Source organism: Chaetura pelagica, unplaced genomic scaffold, assembly GCF_000747805.2.
Source record: "Chaetura pelagica isolate M959 unplaced genomic scaffold, ChaPel_1.0 scaffold37, whole genome shotgun sequence".
Lineage (NCBI taxonomy): Eukaryota > Metazoa > Chordata > Aves > Apodiformes > Apodidae > Chaetura > Chaetura pelagica.
In genome coordinates this window covers 5,414,857-5,424,814 of record NW_009954567.1, presented here as the reverse complement: position 1 = coordinate 5,424,814, position 9,958 = coordinate 5,414,857, and positions in this window count along the sequence as shown.

The following is a 9,958-nucleotide window of genomic DNA, read 5'->3' as shown; positions in this document are numbered from 1 at the left end:
CATACAAAACTTACAGTTCCAGCTCAGAAAAGTCAGCTCTCACCCTGTCCTCATCTCTGGTAAGGAGAGACATCTGCCACTAACAATGGTATTACCGTCACTGGATTGCTGTGAATAGCCTGACTGCAACATTGGTACACCAGTTCCACATTTCACATTTCTTAACAGAAATCTTAATTTTCTCCATTAGCAACAGTATAGCAGCTAAAATTATTTGCAGGACAGTCATGTTTTTACCAGGACATTTTGTTGTACTAATTTAAAATCTTTTTAAGGAGTAATTTAAAAAAAAAGTAACAAAAAGGGGGTAAGAAGGCTATATTTTAGCATAAGTGAAAACTACTGCCATTACTATGAACTGAAAAATTCACACTAATCATTAGTAACCTTTTACTAGTGCATTAAATAAATAAATGACAGATTAAATTAAAACATTTAATGAACTGCTAGCCTTTCAAACTTTCCTGCACTTTGTTATCAAGGCTAAATACCCATACATCACAAGGACCCTTTTGTCCAGCAAAATAGTTTTAAAGAGTAGAGTAACCAACCCACTGACTGTGACTCTAACAAACAGTCATTCTGAATTATCCCCTCCAAAAAAAAAATGAAGCATGATTTTTTTATAGGAGGTAGATCTGGGAAACTAAGAGGATAATCTGGCTCTAAAGAAGAACCATTAATTTTATTACCATTTAAATGTGTCAGAGATAACTGCTACAAGGGTCAGTTTTCTTCTTCATTTTATCAACTTAATCCTGTCCATTTACCAGTAATCACCAAAGCACACCATCTTTTGCTTTCCATAATATAAAAACCTGTAAGCTTTGATAGCCAGACTTGTTACAGGAGTGGAGACAAGTTTTTTCTCAGGAAGGAGGGATGACATGAGCATGGCTGGACACGTGGCTTTGGCCAGGGAGCTGCAGGAGCAGGGCTGGGCCTCACTGATGGGTGTCAGGCATGGCACCAATCCAGAGCATTACTCTGGGGAGCAGAGGTATGGCCAGGTTGATCTTTCCATGGTCCTCTCCCCTTCTTTGCCACTCGTCACTGCTCCTGAGTAAACTGGCTTAATGACATCTGCTATTCACTGCAAAAGCTGATTTTCCTCTCCCCCCTCAATGCTCAGCAGCCCCTAAAGAGATAAAAAAATGCTGAATACTACTTCAGGTTCACTGTAGCTGGGACTTCTGCTACCTCTGCTGTTCTTAACAACTTGTCTGTCACAGAGGGAAGAAACACCAGTTCAAATTTCTGACCCACACAGCATCTACCTTTCAGCAGCCAGAATGGCTTCCCAAAAGTACTGCTGGGATAGGTTAAGAACAGACAAGTAAGGTCAGTCTCATACTCTGGGTTTTGGGAACGTTCCTGTGGCAGATGAAAACACTGCCCACACTGTCTCCATCTGTCCGTCAGGCTGTCTCCTTCTTCCTTATAGACACTCAAACTTTTCACTTCATTTCACCCCAAACACTCTTATCATGGTTTTATGCAGCACAAGTATATCAAACAGAGTAGTCAGTACTTAATTATCCAATATCTAAACCAGAGAGTTTAGTCAAACATCTCAAGTTTTCTTAATTACAGCAAACTTTATATAAACATCTGCTAGCAAAGATCCAGCTTTCAGGAAGTACACCACAAACGATGGGAACACTTGGGAGAATAACCTGGGGTAACCAAATATACACAGTGGTTAATCTCAATTTGCTAATCTGAATATTTTCACTCTGGAGTTATTTTGACAAGCATTTTTGAAATTCAACGAGAAATATATGCTTCATTGAAGTCTTTTACTTTCCTACTACAACAGACCAAGGACTGAGACAGTATTTTTATCCTACATCTAGTTTCTCAAGGAATTCTGTCATCAATGTTATACCAATTTTTCTTCTATAAAACATAGCTAGCAAGACATAACCTGGCAGAAAAATGTATACAGTTTATTTTATCTCTGTAAATTTTAATTTGGAGTCCTTTTCACTTAGAGAAGGCTCACTTATATAAATACAGGGCTAATTTAGTGGCAAACTGGCCTATCAGAACTTTTCCCATTTTACAGTGCCCCTGAGCATGTGTTTCAGCCTCCAGACACTTCCTCCAGACAAAATCAGGCTTTCCTAAATGGAAGGAATGTCCTGTACCCACTCTCAGATGCTGAAGATCTCTACCAAGACTAGACACAGCTCTTCTTTGCTGACTTTCCCTTCCAAAAAGAGGATTTCCAGCATAAGTGGTAAAAATGTTCCTGACCCATGTAGCCTTTGGAAAAGCTGTTGTTCGTATCTGAGAGAGCTAAAGCCTGGTCTCCTGACATGCTTTAGTCACCACAGGACACCTACAAGGCAAGTGACCCACACAGCTGAAGTCCCTGATGCTGGGGAAACAGGGTGCCAGCACAGTACTGAGGGACTGTGGGAAGAACTCCCATGGGGCTCATAAAATCTTTAGTAGAAGAGCCAAAAAAAGAGTACATGTCAAACTATTTTGTGAGTTCTTCTTCTACCCCAATCACCCTTGATGGTAGCTGTGTCACTCTGAGGAGTGCAGCCAGAACACAAAGCATGTTATCAACCTAACTTTTGTATTACGTTGTGCTTTCTAGCAGCATTAGGAAATAAATTATTTTAGCAATCTCTTTCATCAACGTAAAAACTTCCTCAGGATATCCTCAAACTTTTTTTTTTTGTTTGTTTGTTTCTTTTATAAGAAAGAAATCCTTGTAAGAGAATGCTGCAGCCTATCTTTTTTTATTTTGAGTCTCTGAGAGTTAGTGGTAGCTGATTCAGCTGTCCTTCTGAATGCACAGGCTGACATCTTTGCCTTGCTGGACATGCATCCTGTGGAAACCTCTCATTCCCCATTTATGGTTCAATCCTGCCTCTCCTCACGGGAACCTTGTCCTGTCTTTCCAGCGGAAATAGGAGGCAGATATATTGCTATGCCTGTACAGTTTAGCATCAGATAGCTGTCCTATTATCTTCAGTTGAGATGAGTATGGACCTGAAGTGCTGTGTTTCCACCTGGTAGAGGTGTCCAGATTCCTTGGAGGGCAGGATGGCTGCTGTGCACAGTGCACAGGCACTGGGCTACTGCATATTCACAAGACCTTCTCTGTGCCTAAGGAAGGGGAGGAGAAGACATAAGATCCCTCATTGCTCCATGCTGTGACCTATTCCTATCATAATTTATATGTCCACAGAAATGAATTTACGTTCTGCAACCTACACCATTGTTTATACTTGATGAATGATTGTTAGAGTTAAGGAAATACATACATGATCATAATTACTAAGAGCATGAATGGCCACACACAGCAATATATAGTATTTAATTGTGACATATCTAGCAGTTCCTGACAGCATTATGTAATATTCCAAGGGAGAGCTGCAGCTACTCATGGAATTGTCACTCTAGTGTAACTTGTCTCTGGTGACCGTGGCAGGTAGCCTCTCCTATTATTTTGTCTGGTGGGAATTAACAGTGTTAACAGTCCAGAAGGCTATTAAAAACTATAATAACATGAAAGTGGTCTTGACAGCATAAAACCCGTGTCATTTCCCATTGCTTCTGGAGCTTCTTAAATCACCACAGGGAAGGAACTTCTTACTTGGCATGGCTTAATGATGGCCCCAGACAAGAACTAATTAACCTAATGCCAGGAAACCTACTGCACAATATTGAGCATGGCACTATTAGCTGTGCAAGAGCCAAATAAGCCTTTTTTTCCCCTTCAAATTATCATGCCTTTCTTGCTACTGTTGATCAAGTTATGCTAAAATTTGTTTGACCTACCTATGTGATCTTATAAAAGTTAGATTCATATAGCTTCTTCTATGCTTGATCATCACCAAATACCTCAACAAAAGAATTCTTGACAGAGGTGGATACAGACATTTTTTTATACTCACATGGAAGACAGTGAATCTGTAGAAACAAATGGGTAATAATAAAAGGAAATCTTAAACTCACTATGTCTGCTATGTCCATAGTGCTTCAGGATGGAAGAGAAATCAATCCAGCCTCTCAAACCTGCATGGACTCCATCTGCTGTGGGTAGAGAGAGAAATTTTAGTATGGAAAGTAAGTAATACGTAAGAAAAAGAATTTAATCTCCTCTAAGATTCAGTTTTGCCCCTGCAGTCTCCTTTAATTGACTGAAAAGGCTTTGCTGTACAGCTCCCTGCTATTGCCTCTCAGTAAGCTTACACTACTTCTTAGAATATTGTCCTGAATAAATAAACCTCTAGATGAAATCCTTGTGATGGACACATCATCTACATATGGAGAAAGAATTACAAATTTATGTCTTCATCTTGGGAATTTCTTAATGGTTCTAGGTTTTATCCCATTACAATTGCATCAGAAATGTCAACCTAAGTGGATTTCTCTTCTCCACTGTGAATAAAAACAGTTATTTGATACAAAATTAGGTAGCAAATTATTTTTTCTGTGAAATTTGCCAAACATTACTGCCAACTTGAGTTACACTCACGTAGGTAATGGTGGTAATCTCCTTTAAAACACATACCAGCTTACTGTAAATTAGGTAACCTCCATCTACAAAAAGTGACAAATTCATATTCAAGAGCTGATGTAGGTGATACTTACAGAAATATCTAAGGTGGATAAAAATTCTAGCAGATAAAGTAGATAAAGTCAAACTTTATCTAGTAGGTAAAGTAAAACCTAGGAATTTATTTATTTTTTTATTTTAATACTTCAGCATATTATTTAAGTGTTAAGCTATAACCCACTGATCAATAATTCATTACCTTGCCTAATGCACTTAACTGCTAAACTAGCTGTGGCAGACTCCTTATCCTGAGCATTACAACTCTGAAATGGCTCATCTCTAGCAATGGAGATTCCAGTTACACTAAGTGCTTTCAAATCAGCTGGACCAAATTCCTTAGCTAGAGTGGAAGGTCTCTGTACCAGTAAGGTTGATTTTCAAAGAAATATTAGAAAAATGCTAACTTTTAAGTGGAGTATATACAAGTGTAATGGCATTGCTTCAAAACAGAGAAAGCAGTTTTCCAGTCTGACATTAGTTCCCCAGAGATTTTTCAGGATTTTATCAAAGAAGAGTTTGATTCTAAAAGTACAATGAATATCAGTGTGCTTTAATGGAAAAAATGTTCCATGAACAGTTGTTCTTGTGATTTTTTTTTTTTTAATATGTATTTTAATTCTTCTGTGTTGATGCAAATAATTTTCTTTTTATCACAAAGAATTTTTACTTTAAAAGCTTGCATTGTCAGTAATTAGCAAATAATTTACCTGGAACTGAAAATGGCTCACTGGTAGTTCTCCAAAATCTGACATTAATGAAAAGACATCAAGAAGCAGAGCTATGAGAAAAGAGATATTCCCAAGTAAAGTTCTTTGGTTTGACATTATTTGACTTTATTGGTGATCCAGGTGACAAGAGTGGCAGGATAAAATTATTGCCAATACACAGGAATATCAGGAAAACTGGCGGGATGGCAAGTAACAGGAATGTGATGATCTTCTGGACTGAGCTGAATCATCTCACTAAGTGGTCTTCATAGCATGTAAGGATAGCATTGCACTGCATTGCATCAAGAAATCTTGTGAAAAAGATGGTCTGATAATTATATGCTCAGCCAGGAACAGAGAGAAAAGGCAGAGGAAAAAGGTTTACTCAGGCTTAAAACTTACTTACGGGAGCTGAAAATAGATATGTGACCTTGCAATAAGATACTGCTTCACAGCAGTGAAGGTAATTAAAAGGTAGAGGGGATTACTGGAAGAATCGGTAGACTTCCAGTCACTCCATGTCTAAAATTAGATTCCCTGCTTTTCTAGAGGACTTTCATAATTTAACCCCCCTTCTGGAGAAATTAAATTACCTCTATGCAAAGCATTCAAGAGTAGGTGATTACGGTTGTTCCTCTGGGCCTCACAGTCTCTGAATAATTTACGGACAAGTCAGATGTCAAGTTTATAACATGTCAGAGAGGAAAACAGCCAGCATGGCTTTGGGCAGCAGCTGTAAAATGAACAGACTGGCTTTAGACATCTCTGAACAGCAGCACAGGCCACCAGCCTTCCAAAAAGGGTCTTGCTATAGAAGAGTCCAGAGAGTAGCAACAAAAACCATCACAACAATACTGACTTGTGAGTAAAGATTCTGGTGTGTAACCAGATCAAACACAGTGTCACAGTAATATCTTAGAGAGGTCAGCACTAGAGTGATGCAAAAGTGTGTCAAGCACTTTGACTACCAGAAATACACTGTACTTAAGAAAAGCAAATTGTTAGGGATTTGTAGGTTTTCTTGTAGTCTTGTAAAACTGCATTAAAACATGACAGGAAAAGAAGTCCTGCTTTTCAAGGACATGAAAACAATGGTTCAACGAGATTTCATCTTCACCTCACTTAATAAAACGACCATTTACAGCATTTCCAAAGTCCCTGGATTTCAGCACTGTGCCATACCCCATCATGCTGACAAGGTATCTGAACATGGAGCACCCTCCATCCTGTAACATGCACTACACATTGCATCAGGTGATACTAATGAGTATGGCTACGGCCTCTGAATTCTTCTGCTCATGGATATTGGAAGTGCAAAGTGAGCTTTTTGCCTCTGCACAGCCCCTAACATAACAAATCTTTGCAGAGAAATGATAGCCAAGGCAGAACACTGCCTTTTGAATGAGAGACACCATTCAAATTCAAACAAGTGTAAAAGAGAAAAATAGAGGATGATGTGCCACTGAAAGGGAGGCAGAGAAACACAATACATGAGCCTTGAATAAAAATGAAAAACTAATCATGCTATACTGAGGCCCTGGATGGAACATTTCATCCTCCTTTTTGTATTCTGATCAGTCAGTCAGGCATAAAAATGACCTTTCTTGCAAGCATGTTTTCAGAAACTGGTTTTAAGCAGATGTTTGTTTTCTCTATCTGGACCTCAGCTGGCCTTCTGCACAGATGATACCCACATCTTTGCTATTTAAGGACTCTTCTCTGAAAAGATAAGCCTGGCCAGTATGGCAGGTGTTTGTATATGTGCACTTCAGCTTTTGCAACCCCAGGATCATTCAGCGCTTTGTGACTTCAGCAGAGACTACTGGTGAGCAGGAAAGCTGCCTGTTCCTTGAGGTGTATTGGCCTAGAGCTCTGCATATTGTTTGAAGGGTCTTGTGCTGGCCCCAGGCCCCTGATAAGCAGCATCAGAGGTGCCCTCCAACAGCTTGTTGGTATGGCCTTCCAGTGGTGCCACCACATGGGCCTTTGACCCATTCTCTTCTTGTATTAAAGCAAGGTTTTCTCAACTACAATAAAGCCAAAAGTGTTACCCTCCTTTCAGCCCCACTGCAACCAAGTCTAGACACCTTTCCCTCTGTGTTTTGTCTGGAGTCCAAACCTAGGCAAAGGTGCCTGCTGAAAATCAATGGACAAAAAAACACATCTCTTGCTATTTAGCTTACCTAGTAAAATGTATGAGACCACCTGAAATGGTCTATACCAAAAGGTCTGTCTGGCATCTTCTCTCTGATGGTGGCCAAAAGAAGGTGTCCATGGAACGGTGCCTGATAAGGAGGCACCAATAGGATACTTTGCCCAACTGATGTCCCAACACCTGGTAACATGTGGCAGAGGGCCACAATAAGCTGAGGACATCTTTGCTATTTAATGACTCTGCTCTGAAAAGATAAGCCTGGCCAGTATGGCAGGTGTTTGTATATGTGCACTTCAGCTTTTGCAACCCCAGGATCATTCAGCGCTTTGTGACTTCAGCAGAGACTACTGGTGAGCAGGAAAGCTGCCTGTTCCTTGAGGTGTATTGGCCTAGAGCTCTGCATATTGTTTGAAGGGTCTTGTGCTGGCCCCAGGCCCCTGATAAGCAGCATCAGAGGTGCCCTCCAACAGCTTGTTGGTATGGCCTTCCAGTGGTGCCACCACATGGGCCTTTGACCCATTCTCTTCTTGTATTAAAGCAAGGTTTTCTCAACTACAATAAAGCCAAAAGTGTTACCCTCCTTTCAGCCCCACTGCAACCAAGTCTAGACACCTTTCCCTCTGTGTTTTGTCTGGAGTCCAAACCTAGGCAAAGGTGCCTGCTGAAAATCAATGGACAAAAAAACACATCTCTTGCTATTTAGCTTACCTAGTAAAATGTATGAGACCACCTGAAATGGTCTATACCAAAAGGTCTGTCTGGCATCTTCTCTCTGATGGTGGCCAAAAGAAGGTGTCCATGGAACGGTGCCTGATAAGGAGGCACCAATAGGATACTTTGCCCAACTGATGTCCCAACACCTGGTAACATGTGGCAGAGGGCCACAATAAGCTGAGGAGAGTTCCTGTGTGTAACCACTAGTACATTTATCAGTCGTTAACGTATTCAGTCTCCACACACTAACTTGAGCACCTAGAGCAACCTGTGTGAGGGGGTTCATGGTTGAGTTATACAGTGAATGTTTACATTGTGGGAACCACCACCTGCTGGTTTTACACCCATCACTTGTTAACAAGGGATTATAAAGAAAGTTCTGGAAAAAGAAATGAATGTACACCAACAGGTGGAATGCCATGATGAAAAAAGATAAAAGGAATAATTTACTTCAATACGTTGCTGGTCTCTTGCTTGCCTTCAGTCTTAATTGAGAGGTATTGGAAAGCCAGAAAGGTAACATTTGCATTTTGATTGAGTATTATTATTATTGTTATTGTTGTTACTATTACTATTATTGGTACTACTACTATATCTGCCTAGTTTGGATCAAAACCCTAGGACTAACCATACTATACATCCCAACTACTCTAAGTTTATTTAGTTAGCTGGCATGTTGCCCATTTTCTTGAAGAAAAGGTACTAATTTTGTTTGGAAACTTAGCTTAGGATTACCACATACAAGAAGGAAACAGGAAGACATTCAAGGGAAGCAAAGTATTTGAGAAATGAAAATTATGGGCTGAACAAAGAAATTAACATAAATTTCTAAAATACTGATGAAACTTGAAACAGATGAGAGTTATCACAGTGAAGCTGCTGCTTCTTTTGTTCTTCCAACTCTGACTATGTCTTACTGTGACTACCTACCTTACTGTATACCTGCAGCAGTGCCAGCAACTAAGTGCCAGCAAGTGGAAAGGTGGAATGAAATAGGGTCTTTACTGACTTAAAATAGGCAAGTAGAAGAAGAGTAGTAGAGAAACATCTGCCAGTCCTAATCCATTTATCAGCCAGGATTTGGACTTTGAGGAGATTTCTTAGTCTGAACAGAAGGAGGAAGGAAAGTGGAGAAGAATTAGAAGACGTCTGCTTGCTCAGTCACTTTGTTGTGAATCTAAAGGATTTGACTGGAGGAACACACTTGGACTTTTATTTTTCCAATATAATTATCCTGATTTGTTTGTGGAAAACCATAGACCACAGTTCACAGAGCAGTTAAATTTCCTTGCACATGTTGTTGGGGGTTGTAAGGTTATTTTCAAGACATTCATAAGCCTCTGGAGTTTTCCAGTCCTGACTCATATCTTTATATAATGAGCCATTACTGCTGCCGTATCTAAGAACCCATAGGCAAAACCAAGGACAGACTAGTACGTCCAGGGCCAGTTTGCATATAAATGCACAGATAGATGGATAATCAAGCGATGAAAACAACTCTGGGAAGACATCTACACTGACCCTAAGAGGCAGTTGGCTCTTAAACAAGATCTTTTCACCAGTATGTTCAAGGATTTAAGTACTATAGATGACAGGAAGTCATCCGCCTTCATCTATGTGGGGATATAGAGGTTACTGAAGGATAGCTAAAGAGCTGATCATCATATAGCATTAAAACTGCTTTATGCGCCGTTAATGAACATCTCTGAGTGTAGAAAGGAAAAAAAAAAAAAAGCAAGTCACACATTCCTGTTGGCTCAAAAGTGGAAAAGGAAGGAAGGAAGGAAGGAAGGAAGGAAG